This window comes from Pseudopipra pipra, unplaced genomic scaffold, assembly GCF_036250125.1.
Source record: "Pseudopipra pipra isolate bDixPip1 unplaced genomic scaffold, bDixPip1.hap1 HAP1_SCAFFOLD_290, whole genome shotgun sequence".
NCBI lineage: Eukaryota > Metazoa > Chordata > Aves > Passeriformes > Pipridae > Pseudopipra > Pseudopipra pipra.
Genome location: NW_026990769.1, coordinates 11,899 through 30,012, shown reverse-complemented (window position 1 = coordinate 30,012; position 18,114 = coordinate 11,899). Strand labels below are relative to the sequence as shown.

General features: G+C 51.1%; 2 long non-coding RNA genes across 2 annotated transcripts; both read right to left on the bottom strand.

Moving 5' to 3' along the window:
- Nucleotides 1-6,741: 6,741 nt before the first annotated feature.
- LOC135408272 (uncharacterized) lies at nucleotides 6,742-17,465 on the bottom strand. The gene is made up of 4 exons (XR_010427448.1): nucleotides 17,040-17,465; nucleotides 8,648-8,777; nucleotides 7,390-7,494; nucleotides 6,742-7,265 (listed from the first exon to the last, which is right to left on the bottom strand). It is a non-coding gene; the product is annotated as an uncharacterized LOC135408272 (long non-coding RNA).
- LOC135408273 (uncharacterized) lies at nucleotides 13,509-16,100 on the bottom strand. Its single transcript, XR_010427449.1, has 4 exons — nucleotides 15,965-16,100; nucleotides 15,403-15,580; nucleotides 14,174-14,820; nucleotides 13,509-14,050 (listed from the first exon to the last, which is right to left on the bottom strand). It is a non-coding gene; the product is annotated as an uncharacterized LOC135408273 (long non-coding RNA).
- Nucleotides 17,466-18,114: the final 649 nt, after the last annotated feature.

Sequence of the window (18,114 nt, the reverse complement as noted above, 5' to 3'; positions counted from 1 at the left end):
AATATGTATATCTCCTGGAATATAGGGAGTTTGACACGGCCTACTGGTGCAACAAGGACACACTCAAGGCTATCTATTCAAAGGATCTACCAGCACTCAAAAGCTATCACTGTCCTTCTTGCAGGGCGAACTCAGGAAACTCTGTTGGCCAAGAGCCTCCAGGAGGATTTCCAGCTTTTGGGGCTCCCTTTTAACCATTTTTCCCATCACTGTAGCTGGGACTATCACCTGCCCTACAGAGGGAACAGCCCACAAAGTTCACTTTGCAGGGATGCCATTAACTCAAAGTCCCTTCTCAGGGGGGTCACTGCACACCTTGGCCTTTGTTTGCCCTCCCCACCAAAGATGCTTCCAACAGTTCTGAGACATATGGCAGACCCAGAGCTCTCCTCAGGGAATGCTTCAGCTGCTTAAAGGCTGCCCTTGCACCATCTAGCCAAGGCAGAAAATGCTTTACATGCTATTCTTAAAAGTTGGCATAACAGTCTTACCACACATCCAGAGGGAGCAATCCAGAGTCCATCCTGTCCTACCATTCCCAGCAAGGCAGTTCATGGGCTGTCTGGGGCTGAGGGAGGAGTCAGGGGGTTTCTTTTCTTCCTTCCTGCTTTCCCCATTTTCTCCTTCCAAAGCAAAGGTATCCTGGCTTTCCTTGCTCAAGGAGATGCAGCAAAGGCCATCTTTGCAATCCAATACTGGAAACTGCTCGAGGTTGTCATTCAAGGTGCTTCTCTCAGGTCCTGCACTCATCAATCATCGTGGTCATTGGTTCCTTGGCAGGTTCTTGCATTCACGTCCTACAAGCAAACCAGGATGAGCAAATTCAGCTGTTACTGCAACCAATCCAAGCTGGCATTCTGATTTTAAAGGACACTGGCTTGGCCCTACCCATATAGATCCCACATTAGGGGTAATACCTACAAGTTCTACCCTCTTCTACCCTCCTGGAAGTCCACTGGCCCACACAACAGGAACAACTGCAGCTGCCACTTCAGTCAGGACCTTGCTGCTGACAGGAGTTATTCCCTGCACAACAAGAGCTGCTGCTTGGACACATTTAGTTTCAGCAATTACAGTTTCAATATCCTCACTTTCTTAATCCCAATCCCACACTTCTTTTGCACTTGGAGCACCACTTTTATCACCCAATTACAGTCCATTAGAGAGCTCCATGTCTAGCAGGGACAGGGACCCCTGGGATACTCTCAGCAATGCCTGAATCCATGGCAGGGACCTTGCTTTGAGCTCCCCAGGGCCGGGCACCCCGAGGATCTCCCCGAATAATCCTTTCGGTGCGCGCTGGAGTCCTCGGGGTGCCCCAACCCGTGGGGCACCAACAGCACTGTCCCTCCAGGGGGCCAATTTGGTCCTAAAATGCAGGGGGATCTTGCCTGTGTCCCAGACTGGTCCGGGGATCTGAGGCCCTTCCCGAGAAAATCTCGGTGCCGGCGTGAAGGGCCAGAGATCCCTTGGAGCCACGGGAGAGCAGGCACAGAGTCCCTCCTGGGGGGCCAATTTTCCTGTCTGAAATCAGCTCTTCAAAGAAGCCTCTAAGACTCAGATGGTGAGTTTTAGAAGCCATGAAATCTTTTATTCCTATGCTCTTGAATCATCCCGGCTCACCAGGTGCCCTGGTAATCAGATCCCAAAGGGCACACAGACCTATCTCCATTGCAGCTGATATGGCAGCATTACAGGAGGGTTCATTTTCCTTCCCTGCATTCCTATTCCATACTCAGGACATTTTCCAACACTCATTACCATACACACCTACCCTTAGAAGGTTTCCAAGGGGCTTCACCAAGGGCCTTCCCAGGTCTGCTCTGTCTGGAGCCCTCAAAGTCCTCAGTGCCTGCCTTAGGAACCTCAACACAACTCACCTGCTTACACTGCAACTTGCTGCTGCTTGCCTGCTGCCTCACTTCCCTTCTTCCTTCCTTCTTCACCTCCCTTGCTTGGTCCCTTTCAATCCCTTAGCTCAGCTCTGTGCACTTTCCAGGCTACATCCCACTGCAAAAAGGATCAGCCCTTGTTACATCTCAACACTCAGAGAGCATTCCCCCTTTTTTCCTGACACTTGGCCATTAGGCCAGTGTCTCATGATTTAAAGCAGAGTTTGACTCCTCAGTGACAACAACAGCTACAGCCCTGAATCCTAACACAGGCTGAGACACAAACACGGATGGGAACTCTGAAGGATCCACTTTGTCCTGCTCACCAATCAAAAGGAGCTTTCTGAACTCAAGAAGAAGAGACCCAACATCCTTTTTCTGCAATGTCAACTGCTATAAATGTGATCCACAAGACCTGGAAAGGCCCTCCCACTTCACCTGCAGGGCTGGCAGTGCCACCACTGGACACGGACCCAGTGGCTGGGCAGGAACGGAGGGGCTGGGGCGTCCAATCCATCGGCCCAGGCGGCACCAGGAGTTCCTGGAGTTCCTGCAGGGGAGAGCCTCAAGACAACAAAGGATTAGGAAGATCATTTTAAACTTTAACATGTATATCCCCTGCAATATGGGGACTTTGACAAGGCCTACTGGGGCAACAAGGACACACTCAAGGCTATCTATTCAAAGGATCTACCAGCACTCAAAAGCTATCACTGTCCTTCTTGCAGGGGGAACTCAGGAAACTCTGTTGGCCAAGAGCCTCCAGGGCAATTTCCAGCTTTTGGGGCTCCCTTTTAACCATTTTTCCCCATCACTGTAGCTGGGACTGTCACCTGCCCTACAGAGGGAACAGCCCACAAAGTTCACTTGCAGGGATGCCATTAACTCAAAGTCCCTTCTCAGGGGGGTCACTGCACACCTTGGCCTTTGTTTGCCCTCCCCACCAAAGATGCTTCCAACAGTTCTGAGACATCTGGCAGACCCAGAGCTCTCCTCAGGGAATGCTTCAGCTGCTTAAAGGCTGCCCTTGCACCATCTAGCCAAGGCAGCAAATGCTTACAGGCTGTTGGAAAAGTTGGCAGAACAGTCTTACCACACATCCAGAGAGAGCAATCCAGAGTCCACCCCGTCCTACCATTCCCAGCAAGGCAGTTCATGGGCTGTCTGGGGCTCAGGGAGGAGTCAGGGGGCTGCTTTTCTTCCTTTCTGCTTTCCCCATTTTCTCCTTCCAAAGCAAAGGTATCCTGGCTTTCCTTGCTCAAGGAGATGTAGCAAAGGCCATCTTTTCAATCCAATACTGGAAACAGCTCGAGGTTGTCATTCAAGGTGCTTCTCTCAGGTCCTGCACTCATCAATCCCCTTTGCTATTGGTTTTCTTGGCAGGTTCTTGCATTCACATCCTACAAGCAAACCAGGATGAGCCAATTTAGCTGTTACTGCAACCAATCCAAGCTGGCATTCTGATTTTAAAGGACACTGGCTTGGCCTTACCCATATAGATCGCATATTAGGGTTAATACGTACAGGTTCTGCCCTCTTCCACCCTCCTGGAAGTCCACTGGCCCACACAACAGGAACAACTGCAGCTGCCACTTCAGTCAGGACCTTGCTGCTGACAGGAGTTATTCCCTGCACAACAAGAGCTGCTGCTTTGACACATTTAGTTTCAGCAATTACAGTTTCAGTATCCTCACTTTTCCATTTCATTTCTGCCTCAACTTTTCCACTCAATCTCTTCCTAGCAGAGGTTTGGACGAATTTGGCAAATAGACCAACTGAGGAATTCCCCAATGTTTTCCCAGTTTCACCCCTGTCACACCAATCACCTTAACACTGCCAGTCCTTCATTCTCCCTCTATTGTGTTAAGGACTGAGGAAGTTGGACCTGTGTCTGATCAGGACATGTGCAAACCAAATGCTGGGGACTGGAACACACACCTGGCACTCCTGCAGCTCTTACCATTACATTCCAGAGAAAACAGCCAATTGGACCATCACTGCTCATTTCTTAATCCCAATCCCACAATTCTTTTGCACTTGGAGTATCACTTTTATCACCCAATTACAGTCCATTAGAGAGCTCCCTGTCTAGCAGGGACAGCTACCCCTGGGATACTCTCAGCAATGCCTGAATCCATTGCAGGGACCTTGCTTTGAGCTCCCCAGGGCCGGGCACCCCGAGGATCTCCCCGAATAATCCTTTCGGTGCGCGCTGGAGTCCTCGAGGTGCCCCAACCCGGGGGGCACCAACAGCACTGTCCCTCCAGGGGGCCAATTTGGTCCTAAAATGCAGGGGGATCTTGCCTGTATCCCAGACTGGTCCGGGGATCCGAGGCCCTTCCCGAGAAAATCTCGGTGCCGGCGTGAAGGGCCAGAGATCCCTTGGAGCCACGGGAGAGCAGGCAGAGTCCCTCCTGGGGGGCCAATTCTGCTGCCTCAACTCAGCTCTTCAAAGAAGCCTCTAGGAGTCAACTGGTGAGTTTTAGAAGCCAGGCATTGCTTGCTTACAACACCCTGCCATGATCCCAGCCCACCGGGTGTCCTGGCCATCAGCTCCCAAAGGGCACACACAGGTATCTCCACTGCAGCTGATGGCAGGGGTCAGCACTACAGGAGGGTTCTTTTTCCTTCCCTGCATTCCTGTTCCATATTCAGGACATCCCCAACACCTGTTTCCATACACACAAACCCTTATAAGCTCTCTGAGGGGCTCCATCAGAGGTGTCTGGTGGTCACCTGTGCCTGGAGCCCCCCATGTTCTAAGTGACCACCTTATCAACTTCAAGACAACTCACCTGGTTGTAGAGGAACTTGGTGCTGCTTGGCTGCTCTCTCAGTTCCCTTCTTCATTCTTTCTTTACTTCGCTTGCTTAGTCCCTCTAAATCCCTTGGCTCAGCTCCATGGAGTTTCTAGGGTACATCCCACTGCAAAAACTACCAGTTCTTAGTACACCTCACAACTTAGACACCAGGGAGCAACGCAGAAATCATCTAATCCAGGGAACTGCCTCCAAATATTGGGACAAAAATACCATAACATTCCACAGCCTCCCTTGGCAAATAAACACCAAACTACTCAGACACAAACAATAACCTGCATGCTACAACAGCCTGGCACTGCCAAGTCAGTTGGTAAATTACACAAGGTGAACTTCTTTACAAGTTCCAGTTATGATACAAAAACGAGGGAGATCACAGACTCCCCCAGACACTTTTACTCTGAGGAAAGAAGGAAACCAAAGCCATCCCCAGTGCTGCAATAGCTCAGGCTCCCAAAAGGCCCAGGGGCTGGGCTGGGGCTTTTGGCTGCCCTGGAGCACAGGCAGGAACACGATGTCACCACCCCACAGCCACAGCTGAGAACCCAAAGAGCAGCCACACCAGCAGCTCCTGCCAGCCCTGCTGGGCTGGGCCTTGGGGAGGAAGGGCACTGGCCTTTCTTCCTGCCTAGGAGCAAAGAGCCTCCTTGCTGAGCACTTCTCCTGCCAAGGGCATCAGCTCAGAGGGGAAGTTCATCAAGTGCAACTTCCTGGAATGAGAAAGATACTTGTTCCCTGGACAATCTCTTTCCAACGGAACTCAGAAGTACACACTAGAAGTTCAGGTGTTACCTAAAATTTCATACAAGAACCTCTGAGACACAACTGGTGAGTTTCAGAAGCCAGGCAATCTTTTATTCCTATGCTCTTGAATCATTCCAGCCCACCAGGTGCCCTGGCAATCAGCTCCAAAAGGGCACACAGAGGTATCTCCACTGAAGCTGATATGGCAGCATTACAGGAGGGTTCATTTTCCTTCCCTGCATTCCTGTTCCACATTCAGGACATTCTCCAACACTTATTACCATACACACCTACCCTTAGAAGGTTTCCAAGGGGCTTCAACGAGGGCCTTCCCAGGTCTGCTCTGTCTGGAGCCCTCAAAGTCCTCAGTGCCTGCCTTAGGAACCTCAACACAACTCACCTGCTTACACTGCAACTTGCTGCTGCTTGCCTGCTGCCTCACTTCCCTTCTTCCTTCCTTCTTCACCTCCCTTGCTTGGTCCCTTTCAATCCCTTAGCTCATCTCTGTGCACTTTCCAGGCTACATCCCACTGCAAAAAGGATCAGCTCTTGTTACATCTCAACACTCAGAGAGCATTCCCCCTTTTTTCCTGACACTTGGCCATTAGGCCAGTGTCTCATGATTTAAAGCAGAGTTTGACTCCTCAGTGACAACAACAGCTACAGCCCTGAATCCTAACACAGGCTGAGACACAAACATGGATGGAACTCTGAAGGATCCACTTTGTCCTGCTCACCAATCAAAAGGAGCTTTCTGAACTCAAGAAGAAGAGACCCCAGGTCCTTTTTCTGCAACTTCAGCTGCTATAAATGTGACCCACAAGACCTGGAAAGGCCCTTCCCACTTCACCTGCAGGGCTGGCAGTGCCACCACTGGACACGGACCCAGTGGCTGGGCAGGAACGGAGGGGCTGGGGCGTCCAATCCATCGGCCCAGGCGGCACCAGGAGTTCCTGGAGTTCCTGCAGGGGAGAGCCTCAAGACAACAAAGGATTATGGAGATCATTTTAAACTTCAATAGGCATATCTCCTGGAATACTGGGACTTTGGCAAGGCCTACTGGTGCAACAAGGACACACTCAAGGCTATCTATTAAAAGCATCTACCAGCACTCAAAAGCTATCACTGTCCTTCTTGCAGGGGGAATGCAGGAAACTCTGTTTGCCAAGAGCCTCCAGGAGGATTTCCAGCTTTTTGGGCTCTCTTTTAACCATTTCTCCCATCACTGTAGCTGGGACTGTCACCTGCCCTACAGGGGGAACAGCCCACACAGTTCACTCGCAGGGATGCCATTAACTCAAAGTCCCTTCTCAGGGGGGTCACTGCACACCTTGGCCTTTGTTTGCCCTCCCCACCAAAGATGCTTCCAACACTTCTGAGACATCTGGCAGACCCAGAGCTCTCCTCAGGGAATGCTTCAGCTGCTTAAAGGCTGCCCTTGCACCATCTAGCCAAGGCAGCAAATGCTTACAGGCTGTTGGAAAAGTTGGCAGAACAGTCTTACCACACATCCAGAGGGAGCAATCCAGAGTCCATCCTGTCCTACCATTCCCAGCAAGGCAGTTCATGGGCTGTCTGGGGCTCAGGAGGAGTCAGGGGGCTTCTTTTCTTCCTTCCTGCTTTCCAGATTTTCTCCTGCCAAAGCAAAGGTTTCTTGGCTTTCCTTGCTCAAGTAGATGCAGCAAAGGCCATCTTTTAAATCCAACACTGGAAACTGCTTCAGGTTGTCATTGAAGGGGGTTCTCTCAGGTCCTGCACTCATCAATCATCTTGGACATTGGTTTTCTTGGCAGGTTCTTGCATTCACATCCTACAAGCAAACCAGGATGAGCCAATTTAGCTGTTACTGCAACCAATCCAAGCTGGCATTCTGATTTTAAAGGGTACTGGGTTTGCCTTACCAGGAGAGATCCCACATCAGGGGTAATACCTACAGGTTCTGCCCTCTTCCACTCTCCTGCAGTTCCACTGGCCCACACCACAGGAACAACTGCAGCTGCCACTTCAGTCAGGACCTTGCTGCTGACAGGAGTTATTCCCTGCACAACAAGAGCTGCTGCTTGGATGCAATTACAGTTTTAACATCCCCAGTTTTCCATTTCATTTCTGCCTCAACTTTTCCAGTCCATCTCTTCCTAGCACAAGTTTGGGTGAGTTTGGGCAATAGACAAACTGAGGAATTCCCCAATGTTTTCCCAGTTTCACCCCTGTCACACCAATCACCTTAACACTGCCAGTCCTTAATTCTCCCTCTATTGGGTTAAGGACTGAGGAAGTTGGACCTGTGTCTGACCAGGACATGTGCAAACCAAATGCTGGGGACTGGAACACACACCTGGCACTCCTGCAGCTCTTACCATTACATTCCAGAGAAAACAGCCAATTGGACCCTCACTGCTCATTTCTTAATCCCAATCCCACACTGCTTTGGCACTTGGAGCACCACTTTTAGAACACAATTACAGTCCATTAGAGAGCTCCAAGTCCAGCAGGGACAGGTACCCCTGGGATACTCTCAGGAATGCCTGAATCCATGGCAGGGACCTTGCTTTGAGCTCCCCAGGGCCGGGCACCCCGAGGATCTCCCCGAATAATCCTTTCGGTGCGCGCTGGAGTCCTCGAGGTGCCCCAACCCGGGGGGCACCAACAGCACTGTCCCTCCAGGGGGCCAATTTGGTCCTAAAATGCAGGGGGATCTTGCCTGTATCCCAGACTGGTCCGGGGATCCGAGGCCCTTCCCGAGAAAATCTCGGTGCCGGCGTGAAGGGCCAGAGATCCCTTGGAGCCACGGGAGAGCAGGCAGAGTCCCTCCTGGGGGGCCAATTCTGCTGCCTCAACTCAGCTCTTCAAAGAAGCCTCTAGGAGTCAACTGGTGAGTTTTAGAAGCCAGGCATTGCTTGCTTACAACACCCTGCCATGATCCCAGCCCACCGGGTGTCCTGGCCATCAGCTCCCAAAGGGCACACACAGGTATCTCCACTGCAGCTGATGGCAGGGGTCAGCACTACAGGAGGGTTCTTTTTCCTTCCCTGCATTCCTGTTCCATATTCAGGACATCCCCAACACCTGTTTCCATACACACAAACCCTTATAAGCTCTCTGAGGGGCTCCATCAGAGGTGTCTGGTGGTCACCTGTGCCTGGAGCCCCCCATGTTCTAAGTGACCACCTTATCAACTTCAAGACAACTCACCTGGTTGTAGAGGAACTTGGTGCTGCTTGGCTGCTCTCTCAGTTCCCTTCTTCATTCTTTCTTTACTTCGCTTGCTTAGTCCCTCTAAATCCCTTGGCTCAGCTCCATGGAGTTTCTAGGGTACATCCCACTGCAAAAACTACCAGTTCTTAGTACACCTCACAACTTAGACACCAGGGAGCAACGCAGAAATCATCTAATCCAGGGAACTGCCTCCAAATATTGGGACAAAAATACCATAACATTCCACAGCCTCCCTTGGCAAATAAACACCAAACTACTCAGACACAAACAATAACCTGCATGCTACAACAGCCTGGCACTGCCAAGTCAGTTGGTAAATTACACAAGGTGAACTTCTTTACAAGTTCCAGTTATGATACAAAAACGAGGGAGATCACAGACTCCCCCAGACACTTTTACTCTGAGGAAAGAAGGAAACCAAAGCCATCCCCAGTGCTGCAATAGCTCAGGCTCCCAAAAGGCCCAGGGGCTGGGCTGGGGCTTTTGGCTGCCCTGGAGCACAGGCAGGAACACGATGTCACCACCCCACAGCCACAGCTGAGAACCCAAAGAGCAGCCACACCAGCAGCTCCTGCCAGCCCTGCTGGGCTGGGCCTTGGGGAGGAAGGGCACTGGCCTTTCTTCCTGCCTAGGAGCAAAGAGCCTCCTTGCTGAGCACTTCTCCTGCCAAGGGCATCAGCTCAGAGGGGAAGTTCATCAAGTGCAACTTCTTGGAATGAGAAAGATACTTGTTCCCTGGACAATCTCTTTCCAACGGAACTCAGAAGTACACACTAGAAGTTCAGGTGTTACCTAAAATTTCATACAAGAACCTCTGAGACACAACTGGTGAGTTTCAGAAGCCAGGCAATCTTTTATTCCCATGCTCTTGAATCATTCCAGCCCACCAGGTGCCCTGGCAATCAGCTCCAAAAGGGCACACAGAGGTATCTCCACTGAAGCTGATATGGCAGCATTACAGGAGGGTTCATTTTCCTTCCCTGCATTCCTGTTCCACATTCAGGACATTCTCCAACACTTATTACCATACACACCTACCCTTAGAAGGTTTCCAAGGGGCTTCAACGAGGGCCTTCCCAGGTCTGCTCTGTCTGGAGCCCTCAAAGTCCTCAGTGCCTGCCTTAGGAACCTCAACACAACTCACCTGCTTACACTGCAACTTGCTGCTGCTTGCCTGCTGCCTCACTTCCCTTCTTCCTTCCTTCTTCACCTCCCTTGCTTGGTCCCTTTCAATCCCTTAGCTCATCTCTGTGCACTTTCCAGGCTACATCCCACTGCAAAAAGGATCAGCTCTTGTTACATCTCAACACTCAGAGAGCATTCCCCCTTTTTTCCTGACACTTGGCCATTAGGCCAGTGTCTCATGATTTAAAGCAGAGTTTGACTCCTCAGTGACAACAACAGCTACAGCCCTGAATCCTAACACAGGCTGAGACACAAACATGGATGGAACTCTGAAGGATCCACTTTGTCCTGCTCACCAATCAAAAGGAGCTTTCTGAACTCAAGAAGAAGAGACCCCAGGTCCTTTTTCTGCAACTTCAGCTGCTATAAATGTGACCCACAAGACCTGGAAAGGCCCTTCCCACTTCACCTGCAGGGCTGGCAGTGCCACCACTGGACACGGACCCAGTGGCTGGGCAGGAACGGAGGGGCTGGGGCGTCCAATCCATCGGCCCAGGCGGCACCAGGAGTTCCTGGAGTTCCTGCAGGGGAGAGCCTCAAGACAACAAAGGATTATGGAGATCATTTTAAACTTCAATAGGCATATCTCCTGGAATACTGGGACTTTGGCAAGGCCTACTGGTGCAACAAGGACACACTCAAGGCTATCTATTAAAAGCATCTACCAGCACTCAAAAGCTATCACTGTCCTTCTTGCAGGGGGAATGCAGGAAACTCTGTTTGCCAAGAGCCTCCAGGAGGATTTCCAGCTTTTTGGGCTCTCTTTTAACCATTTCTCCCATCACTGTAGCTGGGACTGTCACCTGCCCTACAGGGGGAACAGCCCACACAGTTCACTCGCAGGGATGCCATTAACTCAAAGTCCCTTCTCAGGGGGGTCACTGCACACCTTGGCCTTTGTTTGCCCTCCCCACCAAAGATGCTTCCAACACTTCTGAGACATCTGGCAGACCCAGAGCTCTCCTCAGGGAATGCTTCAGCTGCTTAAAGGCTGCCCTTGCACCATCTAGCCAAGGCAGCAAATGCTTACAGGCTGTTGGAAAAGTTGGCAGAACAGTCTTACCACACATCCAGAGGGAGCAATCCAGAGTCCATCCTGTCCTACCATTCCCAGCAAGGCAGTTCATGGGCTGTCTGGGGCTCAGGAGGAGTCAGGGGGCTTCTTTTCTTCCTTCCTGCTTTCCAGATTTTCTCCTGCCAAAGCAAAGGTTTCTTGGCTTTCCTTGCTCAAGTAGATGCAGCAAAGGCCATCTTTTAAATCCAACACTGGAAACTGCTTCAGGTTGTCATTGAAGGGGGTTCTCTCAGGTCCTGCACTCATCAATCATCTTGGACATTGGTTTTCTTGGCAGGTTCTTGCATTCACATCCTACAAGCAAACCAGGATGAGCCAATTTAGCTGTTACTGCAACCAATCCAAGCTGGCATTCTGATTTTAAAGGGTACTGGGTTTGCCTTACCAGGAGAGATCCCACATCAGGGGTAATACCTACAGGTTCTGCCCTCTTCCACTCTCCTGCAGTTCCACTGGCCCACACCACAGGAACAACTGCAGCTGCCACTTCAGTCAGGACCTTGCTGCTGACAGGAGTTATTCCCTGCACAACAAGAGCTGCTGCTTGGATGCAATTACAGTTTTAACATCCCCAGTTTTCCATTTCATTTCTGCCTCAACTTTTCCAGTCCATCTCTTCCTAGCACAAGTTTGGGTGAGTTTGGGCAATAGACAAACTGAGGAATTCCCCAATGTTTTCCCAGTTTCACCCCTGTCACACCAATCACCTTAACACTGCCAGTCCTTAATTCTCCCTCTATTGGGTTAAGGACTGAGGAAGTTGGACCTGTGTCTGACCAGGACATGTGCAAACCAAATGCTGGGGACTGGAACACACACCTGGCACTCCTGCAGCTCTTACCATTACATTCCAGAGAAAACAGCCAATTGGACCCTCACTGCTCATTTCTTAATCCCAATCCCACACTGCTTTGGCACTTGGAGCACCACTTTTAGAACACAATTACAGTCCATTAGAGAGCTCCATGTCTAGCAGGGACAGGTACCCCTGGGATACTCTCAGGAATGCCTGAATCCATGGCAGGGACCTTGCTTTGAGCTCCCCAGGGCCGGGCACCCCGAGGATCTCCCCGAATAATCCTTTCGGTGCGCGCTGGAGTCCTCGGGGTGCCCCAACCCGGGGGCACCAACAGCACTGTCCCTCCAGGGGGCCAATTTGGTCCCAAGGCTTCAATGGACAGCCCAAAAGGCATTTCAAGAGGCCTTCTTTGGAACCCACCAACGGGTATGGGCAGGAAGCCACAAGAAGGCCTCATTTCTAAAGGCAGGGGGATCTTGCCTGTGTCCCAGACTGGTCCGGGGATCTGAGGCCCTTCCCGAGAAAATCTCGGTGCCGGCGTGAAGGGCCAGAGATCCCTTGGAGCCACGGGAGAGCAGGCACAGAGTCCCTCCTGGCGGCCAATTTTCCTGCCTGAAATCAACTCTTCAAAAAAGCCTCTAAGACTCAGCTGGTGAGTTTTAGAAGCCAGGCATTCCTTGCTTACAACACCCTGCCATCATCCCAGCCCCACGGGTGCCCTGTCAATCAGCTCCCAAATTGCACACACAGGTATCTCCACTGCAGCTGACATGGCAGCAATACAGGAGGATTCATTTTCCTTCCCTGCATTCCTGTTCCACAGTCAGGACATTTTCCAACACTCATTACCATACACACCTACTCTTAGAAGGTTTCCAAGGGGCTTCACCGAGGGTCTTCCCAGGTCTGCTCTGTCTGGAGCCCTCAAAGTCCTCAGTGCCTGCCTTAGGAACCTCAACACAACTCACCTGCTTACACTGCAACTTGCTGCTGCTTGCCTGCTGCCTCACTTCCCTTCTTTCTTCACCTCCCTTGCTTGGCCCCTTTCAATCCCTTGGCTCAGCTCTCTGCAGTTTCCAGGCTACATCCCACTGCAAAAAGGATCAGCCCTTGTTACATCTCAACACTCAGATATCATTCCCCCTTTATTCTTGACACTGGGCCATCAGGCCAGTGTCTCCTTATTTAAAGCACAGTTCGACTCCTCAGTGACAACAACAGCTACAGCCCTGAATCCTAACACAGGCTGAGACACAAACACGGATGGGAACTCTGAAGGATCCACTTTGTCCTGCTCACCAATCAAAAGGAGCTTTCTGAACTCAAGAAGAAGAGACCCAACATCCTTTTTCTGCAATGTCAACTGCTATAAATGTGATCCACAAGACCTGGAAAGGCCCTCCCACTTCACCTGCAGGGCTGGCAGTGCCACCACTGGACACGGACCCAGTGGCTGGGCAGGAACGGAGGGGCTGGGGCGTCCAATCCATCGGCCCAGGCGGCACCAGGAGTTCCTGGAGTTCCTGCAGGGAAGAGCCTCAAGACAACAAAGGATTAGGAAAAGGATCATTTTTAACTTTAATAGGTATATCTCCTGGAATATGGGGACTTTGACAAGGCCTACTGGTGCAACAAGGACACACTCAAGGCTATCTATTCAAAGGATCTACCAGCACTCAAAACTATCACTATCCGTCTTGCAGGGGGAACTCAGGAAAATCTCTTTGCCAAGAGCCTCCTGGACGATTTACAGGTTTTTGGGTTCTCTTTTAACCATTTTTCCCATCACTATAGCACGGACTATCACCTGCCCTACAGGGGGAACAGCCCACAAAGTTCACTTGCAGGGATGCCATTAACTCAAAGTCCCTTCTCAGGGGGGTCACTGCACACCTTGGCCTTTGTTTGCCCTCCCCACCAAAGATGCTTCCAACACTTCTGAGACATCTGGCAGACCCAGAGCTCTCCTCAGGGAATGCTTCAGCTGCTTAAAGGCTGCCCTTGCACCATCTAGCCAAGGCAGCAAATGCTTACAGGCTGTTCTTAAAAGCTGGTATAAAAGTCTTACCACACATCCAGAGGGAGCAATCCAGAGTCCACCCCGTCCTACCATTCCCAGGAAGGTAGTTCATGGGCTGTCTGGGGCTCAGGGAGGAGTCATGGGGCTTCTTTTCTTCCTTCCTGCTTTCCAGATTTTCTCCTTCAAAAGCAACACCCATCTTTTAAACCTAAGGTTGTCATTCAAGGTGGTTCTCTCAGGTCCTGCACTCATCAATCATCTTGGACATTGGTTTTCTTGGCAGATTCTTGCATTCACATCCTACAAGCAAACCAGGATGAGCCAATTTAGCTGTTACTGCAACCATCCAGTCTGGCATTGTGATTTTAAAGGGTACTGGCTTTGCCTTACCAGGAGAGATCCCACATCAGGGGTAATACCTACAGGTTCTGCCCTCTTCCACTCTCCTGCAATTCCACTGGCCCACACCACAGGAACAACTGCAGCTGCCACTTCAGTCAGGACCTTGCTGCTGACAGGAGTTATTCCCTGCACAACAAGAGCTGCTGCTTGGACACATTTAGTTCCAGCAATTACAGTTTCAACAACCCCAGTTTTCCATTTCATTTCTGCCTCAACTTTTCCAGTCCATCTCTTCCTAGCAGAGGTTTGGGTGAGTTTGGCAAATGGACCAACCGAGGAATTCCCCAATGTTTTCCCAGTTTAACCCCTGTCACACCAATCACCTTAACACTGCCAGTCCTTAATTCGCCCTCTACTGGGTTAAGGACTGAGGAAGTTGGACCTGTGTCTGACCAGGACAGGTGCAAACCAAATGCTGGGGACTGGAACACACACCTTGCACTCCTGGAGCTCTTACCATTACATTCAAGACAAAATAGCCAATTGTACCACCACTGCTCATTTCTTCTGTGCCACAGCAACATCATTCCAGGCCTCTCACTGCCAACCCTATGCTTCTCCCAGCAGCTCCAGTGGCACCAGAACCTGCCCTGAAGGCACAAAGGGTCCTTTTGGGAGCACCACGACCCATCTGGACTGTAGCACTGGAATTCCATCTCCTGGACAAGCTGGGAGAAGCCGGGAAGACAACCAGGACCTTACAGGTCAACTGGGGGCACCTCTTCATCCAACAGCAGCTCCAAGAAAGGTACTGAGTCAACACCTCACCAAAAACACAGGAAAACAACTGCCAACACCTCGACAATCACTCCAGTTTTCAATTGATAAAGCAACACTGAAGAAAAGCTTTTCAGACACTTGGCAAGACTCCATCCCACTTTAACCAGTGTGTGGGACTCGTTCCCAGCCTCCTGAGGTTCATTTCCCACCTCCCTTGGGGCTGCAGTACAGTTGGTTCTACACACACACAGGGAGCTGCTGCTCCTGCATTCCAGTCTCCTGGTTCCCCTTGCAACTCCTCCAGCTGTTTGCCCAGCTCTCCAGTGCCCATTCCTTTGCCCACTGCACTTGTTCACAGCCCCAGGGCTCCCAGGGCCACCCTGGGCTCTCCCCTGCCCTGACACTCAGGGCCCTTTCCCAGCCCCGACTCCATCCAGCACTGACCCAGCTGCTGCACCTGCAATTCTCCTGCTCCTGCCCTCCCTCTGCCTGCAAAACACCCCTGCCAGCTCCTGCACCCCACCTCTTACCTCCCAGCAAAGCAGAGCTGCATCCTCCTGGATCCTCCAGCTGGATGCTGCTGGCTCTGGGCAGCTCCCACCCTTCAGCAGGGGATGCCAAAGGCAGCTCTGGGGACTGGCCCCAGGGCAGGGACACCCACTCTGGCTCACACCAACACTCAGCCAGCTCAGGCCTGGGCTCTTCTGCCTGCAGGGCAACAAACAGCCAAGCAGGGACACTGGGACACTCCAAGGAAACAGGCAAAACAAACTCAGCAGCCTGGCACACCACAGCCCCCAGACCTGCCCAGGCTCCAGCTGCTGCACAGACCTGTGGCCACACAGGACCCAAACCCACCCCCAGCACAGACAACCCTGGGCAGGTCAAGCTGCTCGTTCCCAAACACAACCAAACATCCATCCCACTGTCTGCCAGCCCCTGCTCCCAGCAATCCATCATCTTTCCCTTTTCCTTTCTTTACAGGTCCTTCCATTCACATTCTACTATCAAACCATGATCAGCAAATTTAGCTGTTAATAAAACCAATCCAGCTTGGCTTCCTAATTTTAAAGGATACTGGGTTTGCCTTACCAGGAGAGACTCTGGCTTAGGGGTAATTCTTACAGCTTCTGTCCTTGTCCATTTTCTTGGAATTCCACTGGCCCACACCACAGGAACAACTGCAGCTGCCACTTCAGTCAGGACCTTGCTGCTGACAGGAGTTATTATCCCTTTGTAAACACCAAACTGCTTCAATACAAACAATCTAGTGGACACTACAACTCCTTGGCACTTTCAGTGTAACCAGTGCAAGTCAGTTCCTAAGTTACACAAGGTTTTCTTCTCAAGTTGTAATTAATTAAGATATCAAAACAACAACAACTGTGAGATAAGAGATCCCCCCCAATGGTTCTACTTTTAGGGAAACAAAAACCCAAACCCCCATCCCCAGTACTACAATAGCTCAGGCTCCCAGAAAGGCCCAGGGGCTGGGCTGGGGCTTTTGGCTGCCCTGGAGCACAGGCAGGAACACGATGTCACCACCCCACAGCCACAGCTGAGAACCCAAAGAGCAGCCACACCAGCAGCTCCTGCCAGCCCTGCTGGGCTGGGCCTTGGGGAGGAAGGGCACTGACCTTTCTTCCTGCCTAGGAGCAAAGAGCCTCCTTGCTTAGCACTTCTCCTGCCAAGGGCATCAGCTCAGATGGGAAGTTCATCAAGGGCAACTTCTTGCACTGAGCAAGATTCCTCTTCCCTGGACAATCTCTTTCCAGCTGAACTCAGAAGTACACACAAAAGTTCAGGTGTTACCTAAAATTTCATACAAGAACCTCTGAGACTCAATGGATGAGTTTTAGAAGCCAGGCAATCTTTTATTCCCATGCTCTTGAATCATTCCAGCCTGCCAGGAGTCCCTTTGGCAATAAGCTCCCAAAGGGCACACACAGGTATCTCCACTGCAGCTGACATGGCAGCATTACAGGAGGATTCATTTTCCTTCCCTGCATTCCTAATCCCTACTCAGGACATTTTCCAACACTTATCACCATACACACCTACCCTTACAAGGTTTCCAAAGGGCTTCACCGAGGGCCTTCCCAGGTCTGCTCTGTCTGGAGCCCTCAAAGTCCTCAGTGCCTGCCTTAGGAACCTCAACACAACTCACCTGCTTACACAGCAACTTGCTGCTGCTTGCCTGCTGCCTCACTTCCTTCTTCCTTCTTTCTTCACCTCCCTTGCTTGGTCCCTTTCAATCCCTTGGCTCAGCTCTGTGCACTTTCCAGGCTACATCCCACTGCAAAAAGGATCAGCCCTTGTTACATCTCAACACTCAGATATCATTCCCCCTTTATTCTTGACACTTGGCCATCAGGCCAATGTCTCATTATTTAAAGCAGAGTTTGACTCCTCAGTGACAACAACAGCTACAGCCCTGAATCCTAACACAGGCTGAGACACAAACACGGATGGGAACTCTGAAGGATCCACTTTGTCCTGCTCACCAACCAAAAGGAGCTTTCTGAACTCAAGAAGAGACCCAACATCCTTTTTCTGCAATGTCAACTGCTATAAATGTGATCCACAAGACCTGGAAAGGCCCTTCCCACTTCACCTGCAGGGCTGGCAGTGCCACCACTGGACACGGACCCAGTGGCTGGGCAGGAACGGAGGGGCTGGGGCGTCCAATCCATCGGCCCAGGCGGCACCAGGAGTTCCTGGAGTTCCTGCAGGGGAGAGCCTCAAGACAACAAAGGATTATGGAGATCATTTTAAACTTCAATAGGCATATCTCCTGGAATACTGGGACTTTGGCAAGGCCTACTGGTGCAACAAGGACACACTCAAGGCTATCTATTAAAAGCATCTACCAGCACTCAAAAGCTATCACTATCCTTCTTGCAGGAGGAATGCAGGAAACTCTGTTTGCCAAGAGCCTCCAGGAGGATTTCCAGCTTTTTGGGCTCTCTTTTAACCATTTCTCCCATCACTGTAGCTGGGACTGTCACCTGCCCTACAGGGGGAACAGCCCACACAGTTCACTTGCAGGGATGCCATTAACTCAAAGTCCCTTCTCAGGGGGGTCACTGCACACCTTGGCCTTTGTTTGCCCTCCCCACCAAAGATGCTTCCAACAGTTCTGAGACATCTGGCAGACCCAGAGCTCTCCTCAGGGAATGCTTCAGCTGCTTAAAGGCTGCCCTTGCACCATCTAGCCAAGGCAGCAAATGCTTACAGGCTGT